This window comes from Schistocerca cancellata, chromosome 3 (genome assembly GCF_023864275.1).
Source record: "Schistocerca cancellata isolate TAMUIC-IGC-003103 chromosome 3, iqSchCanc2.1, whole genome shotgun sequence".
NCBI classification, from domain to species: Eukaryota; Metazoa; Arthropoda; class Insecta; order Orthoptera; family Acrididae; genus Schistocerca; species Schistocerca cancellata.
Genome location: NC_064628.1, coordinates 825,348,177 through 825,354,233, shown reverse-complemented (window position 1 = coordinate 825,354,233; position 6,057 = coordinate 825,348,177). Strand labels below are relative to the sequence as shown.

At 41.7% G+C, this 6,057-nt stretch overlaps 1 pseudogene; it reads right to left on the bottom strand.

Moving 5' to 3' along the window:
- Positions 1 to 3,598: 3,598 nt before the first annotated feature.
- Positions 3,599 to 3,716, bottom strand: LOC126177587 (5S ribosomal RNA; annotated as a pseudogene).
- Between the last annotated feature and the right edge of the window lie 2,341 nt (positions 3,717 to 6,057).

Below are 6,057 nucleotides of genomic sequence, written 5' to 3'. Positions count from 1 at the left end.
AAGTATGGGTTTTATGAAACCAATAATCCCTTTAAATACCACGCGCACAATTTTCATATTCTGTCACTCGCTACGCGCATAATATTACTACTACAGAAAAAAAACCAGTACGTTTCTGTAGGAAATTTCATGTAATTAAATTTAGTACAGAGATATGTTTCTGGAAGAGGCCGTAGTTCTCGAGTTATTCAAGAAAAAAGTGCAAAAGTCACCATCAAACACTTTCTTCATGACTAACTCGAAAACTGTGGCCTGCAGTGGAAATGTACCATGGTTTAAAATTTTACTGCATTATTTTCCTACAAAAATATCCTGTTCACTTTTTCTGTAGGACTAATAGTTGGCGCTTAGCGAGCGAGAGAATCTAAGTGTCACATATGATTTCTGGAGGCGTTGCAGGCTGAATGAAAGCAACTGGTAGTGGCAGATTACTCACCCTGCATGATTGTGTGTGACGTCTGCTTTTGAGTGTTCAGTATGATTTGCAGTCCCTACAAGTTGCGATCTTGATGACATGTCGTAGAACAAGAGACGACCTGGATATGTTCCTGAGAACGTTTCCTCTGCATGATTCATATATGAATCCATGGGGTATCGGGAGACCGTATCGAAGGACTTATTCACCAGTCCCATCACAGGCACATTTGACGTGGGAAATATCAGACCAGGGAGGGTGTGGTAGTCGTAATTCTTAGAAAAAGGTTTCTACAGTTCTCGTCACATTTGATGAGATACTATGCTGCAGATATATAGCATGTAAAGTTGCCTGAAAGGGTTGTACTTGGACCATAGAACCTCATCGATTTAGCGATAGCTGTTCAACACTTGTTAGTCTGGATCATATATTGTATCCAGTTACAATCCACAGAAGCGTACTCAGTGATAGCCCACTGCACCGGGAGTACAAGCTTCCATGTTGCGGTATAGCGATACCGACAGAATAGCGGCTTTCACTCTAGAAGTAAGCCCAAAAAGAGCTTCGGTTATAGCTTTGTCACGACTTTAAATTTGTGTTAGTAAAATATTTTTTGTTGTCCTCATTTAGTTACACTATAATATTTATTAGACTGTCATTATTATCATGACCATAAGCATCAGAAGCAGCCACTTGACAAACAGTACTAAATAACGGCCACGTTCATGCTCCTCCATTCCTTCCGATCTTCAGTATTTCATGTCCGTAAGTCTCCTACATAGTTTCGGTTTTGATCCACCTATCTCTCATTACGTTGTGCTCTCGGTTTTTTCTTTCGTCATGGATACCAGCAAAGAACATCCTAGGTACATCTACCATGTTTCGACTACCTCCATATCATTCTTACTACAGTAGTAATTACGTCATCAGTTCTAGTGTGAACCCTGTGCAGTTTGTTTGCTTTTGTATCTTTCGTAACAATTCCTGTCTTCGATCTCTTCACTGCTATTTCAGGAATCATTCCTGTTTAATGCTTCCCTCATTTCATGTCCACGCCTCACTGTCGTAACTAAAATCGATTAATATAAACTAGTCGCTACTTTCAGTCTCAGACATTGGAAACATCGTTTTGAAAAGCACAGATGCTTTCCAGAACATTTTTACTCTTCTCGCTTATTTCTATTGCCGTCCACCAATCATAGTACTTAGCACTTCTCATCAGTAATAAATTCTATTACGAACTATTTTCCTAGTTTGCAACTGTTCCAAGAACAGTTTCAGTGAATGAAGATATGATTTATTTTTCACTACCTAAAACTCGAGTCAACATTCAATTTCCAGGACTACAGACTGCAAACAGTATTCGATAAACCAGAGCTGGCAACGTTTTACGGAAAGTTTTCGGTTAAGTGAGCATTATTATCGAAAAAACCTTTAAGAATATACTTTTAGTTTTCCACAACTTGCTAGGAAGAAAAGCAATTTTTTGCCCTTGACAGCAACGAAAACAAAAGCGAGGAATCAAATGAATTTGAAGAGTGGCTTACGATTTGGTAGTGACGGAAACCATTGTTACAAATAGAGTGTGTCCTGGCTAATTTAAAACTGAATTTTACTTGTTTTGATGTTTAATAAGTAGCATTTGCCTCTCGTCATTCTAAAAATAGAATTTTTTTCTAAATTTTGATTACGCATTAAACCTTTTTGTGGATAAAGACATCAGCAAGATATCTGGTCTTTTTCAGAGTTAGTCGTCTCTAAAGGGTTTTGGTAACTACTGGTACAGTATCTAAGTGGTCATCGACTGGGAACAAGAGGAATCAGCGTTAATACGAGTACACTTATCAGCTTAAACATTATGACCATCTACCTAATAGCTGGCATGTCCACCTTTGGAACGGATAACAGCTCCCACGCGTCCTGGCATGGAAGCAGTGAGACCTTGGTAGGAGGATGGAGGAAGTTTGCACCACTTCTGGATGCACAAGTCACCTAATTCCAGTTAATTCCAGAAGGAGGGGGGGGGGGGGGAAATCCGATGAGCTCTGACGCCACGTTCGATCACATCTAAATCTGGTGAGTAGGGTGGCCGACATCAACTGGGAGTCGTCACTGTGTTCCTCGGACCACTCTATCACTCTCAGGGCCTTGTCATATGACGCAAATGCTACTTATTAAACATCAAAACAAGTAAAATTCAGTTGAAAAATGCCACTGGCGCCAGGAAGCATGATAGTCATGTGCGCCCGCCCCGGATCGAATCCGACCAGTGGACTCACTTCTGTGGTTTCCCACCTCCCACTAGGTCCAAAATGGTTCAGATGTCCCTGAGCACTATGGGACTTAACATCTGAGGTCATCAGTCCCCTAGAACTTAGAACTACTTAAACCTAACTAACCTAAGGACTTCACACACATGCATGCCCGAGGCAGGTTTCGAACCTGCGACCGTAGCGGTTGCAGACTGAAGCACCTAGAACCGCTCGGTCACCAGCGGCCGGCCCTCCCACTAGGTGAATACTGCCAAGTACGCAAGCCCCCCCGCATCTCGTGGTCGTGCGGTACCGTTCTCGCTTCCCACGCCCGGGTTCCCGGGTTCGATTCCCGCCGGGGTCAGGGATTTTCTCTGCCTCGTGATGGCTGGGTGTTGTGTGATGTCCTTAGGTTAGTTAGGTTTAAGTAGTTCTAAGTTATAGGGGACTGGTGACCATAGATGTTAAGTCCCGTAGTGCTCAGAGCCATTTGAACCATTTTGAACGCAAGCCCGGTCCCTGTTACACGATTCGCTAACATTCTCAAAAAATTCGCTCACTTTCACACGAGTAACACTGCATCAAGACAGTTGAGTTAGGCGACACATACACCGTCCCAGGACGAATGAGGTGGCGAAGGGAGGGCATTGTGCCAACCCCTAAGCTAACCATGCTCAATCCGTTAATAAGCAAGGTGACCATGCGCCTAAGGGGGAAAAACTAAACTAAACTCCGTCCGGACAGGCCTTGGAAGGTACCGACCGGCCGCCGTGTCATCCTCAGACCACAGGCGTGACTGGATGCGCACATGGAGGGGCATGTGGTCAGCACACCGCTCCCCGACCGTATGTCAGTTTCAGAGACCAGATCCGCTACTTCTCAATCAAGTAGCTCCTCTAGTTTGCCTCACAAGGGCTGAGTGCACCCCGCTTGCCAACAGCGCTCGGCAGACCGGATGGTCACCCATCCAAGTGCTAGTCCAGCCCGACAGCGCTTAACTTCTGTGATCTGACGGGAACCGGTGTTACCATTGCGGCAAGGCCGTTGGCCTATGGGGGCAAAGGGACAAAAAAAAAAAGTTGAGTCATGCGTGCCACAATTCCAATATCATCGTTGAAGAGTGATCTATATTCATTGCAATGCTCCAATGTCGAACCAACACACTGGTCGAAGTTATACGGTACGTCACAATCATGCAAACAAGCTGGTTGTCGTTCTGTACTACGGTTTCTTTGCCCAGATCAGTACCATGTTGTCCCAGCATACCATGCTCATTCATTCACTACTTCCGCCCACAAATCGCTGTGAAAGCAGTATAAATTACTTCATGGCAAACCCATTTCCAGGAGGTCAATCATTGCGACTAAGGAAACTCACTCATCGAGTTACTTCACCTTTTAATGACTTGTGATCACCTTTATATTTGCTCTTATTAATCCAAATTTTATTCATACCTCCATTATCGGGGCCGCATTTTCCACAAACGCTAACGTATCTTTCATGATGTCTGTCACGATAAAAGCCCATTCACCGAGGTAATCAACTTATAAACGGCTAATTCAACTAAAAAACCAAAGCTATCTCGATAATTGGGTATCCGGTTAAGACTGATTAAAACGAAAGTAGCGTTTTCATTAGCAGTTTTCAAGCTGACAGGTAGGTTTATTTAAATTCTTGTATCAATATTTCCCATTTTGCTAGAGTATATCTTGTTGATAATTTTATTTTTATTATTCTTTCTTTTTTTGGATGTACATATACACAAATATTTCTGAAATAATTCCAGTCTAACAATTATTGTTAGCCTACATCCACTTTCGTTGTGTACCCAGCACTAAATCTTTGCTCATTTCCCGCCTAATATACAGAAACTAACTGTCAAATGGTTCAAATGGCTCTGAGCACTATGGGACTTAACATCGGAGGTCATCAGTCCCCTAGACTTAGAACTACTTAAACCTAACTAACCTAAGGACATCACACACATCCATGCCCGAGGCTGGATTCGAACCTGCGGCCGTAGCAGTCGCGCGGTTCCGGACTGAAGCGCCTAGAACCACTCGGCCACCGCGGCCGGCCTAACTATGAAAACATCAACAACAATTAAATTTGTAAACCAAAGCAAACGGAAGTACATTACGTGAATTCGTTTCCTTCTTATCAGCATGGCAACATTTCCTAAGTAACTATATTGTCATTAATTTACGTTCACAAAATTTTGTTTTTTAGCGTAATGCTTAAAAAGGTGAGATTACGTGTGAAAGGGAGAAAAAGTTTAAATAAATAGCAGCCAAAGTGGAAAAACGCATCTTCCGTTTAAAAAAGAAGTGTCACAATTTAAATAAAATTTGCAGGTTGTACAAGCTTGTGGAATGAAAGTTAAGTTTGTTCTCTTTCCATCTTTTCAGTAACAGCAACAAATGCTCGTTGGTTTTCAAAGTTCACCAAATGTCTGCCCGAGAGAGGAACTTCGAGAAGAGAATTTATTTTAAGTTCGTGGCTATGCTGATAAATGTAAAATATTACAGCGTATCGTTGGATGAAAAAAAAAACACGACGTTAAGAGCAATACACGCAAAAATAAAGGTTTCCAGGCTGACTCCAGTTCGGTTACAGACTTTTAATGTCAGAGTAAGTTTCAAAACCTTTATGGCGAAAAATGTAGTTGAAGTACGTAAAGTTTTCGTTAAGCATTGTGTTAAGATGATGTAAGTACGTATTATAAAAGTGTATCTTCTCCGAAACCACTGAACCGATTCCAACCAAACTTGGTATACATATCCCTTACAGTCTGGCAACAATTGCAGTCGGGTAAGAACCACCTACCTATCATAGTTTAGTAGACTCGTGTGGTAAACAATGAGATGCGTCAAAGACTACCGCATCATCTATGACGTTCAAATTTATTAATTCCGTGCTACTAACTCCATTCACAGTAAATTTAGGAGACAGTATCTATATACGCAGCTAAATGCACCTATGAAATTGTATCATGATACCACGCGTAGTCCAGGAGATATGATGTCATAAATATTGAGATGCGTGGAAAAACTGCCACATTCTGCATGACGTTTAAATTTATTACTTCTTTGCTTGTAACTCTATTCGCAACACATTTTGCAGACAGTATCTACATATGTACCTAGTCGAATTTATCATTTTAAGACACATAGTTCAAGAGATATTGCCTCGTAAACAGTGAGGTTAGTGCATCATGCATGAAGTTTTAATACGTTTATTTTTTTACTACTAAGACACACCTACAGTCAAATTAGCTTAAGGAAATCCCTGACTCCTGGCAACGCTTTTGACAGTTTTCAATTGCGAAGCGCAAACAGCTCTAGGTGGAAACAGTTACCATGTCTAAAGCTTTGTAGAGGCATTGCCATA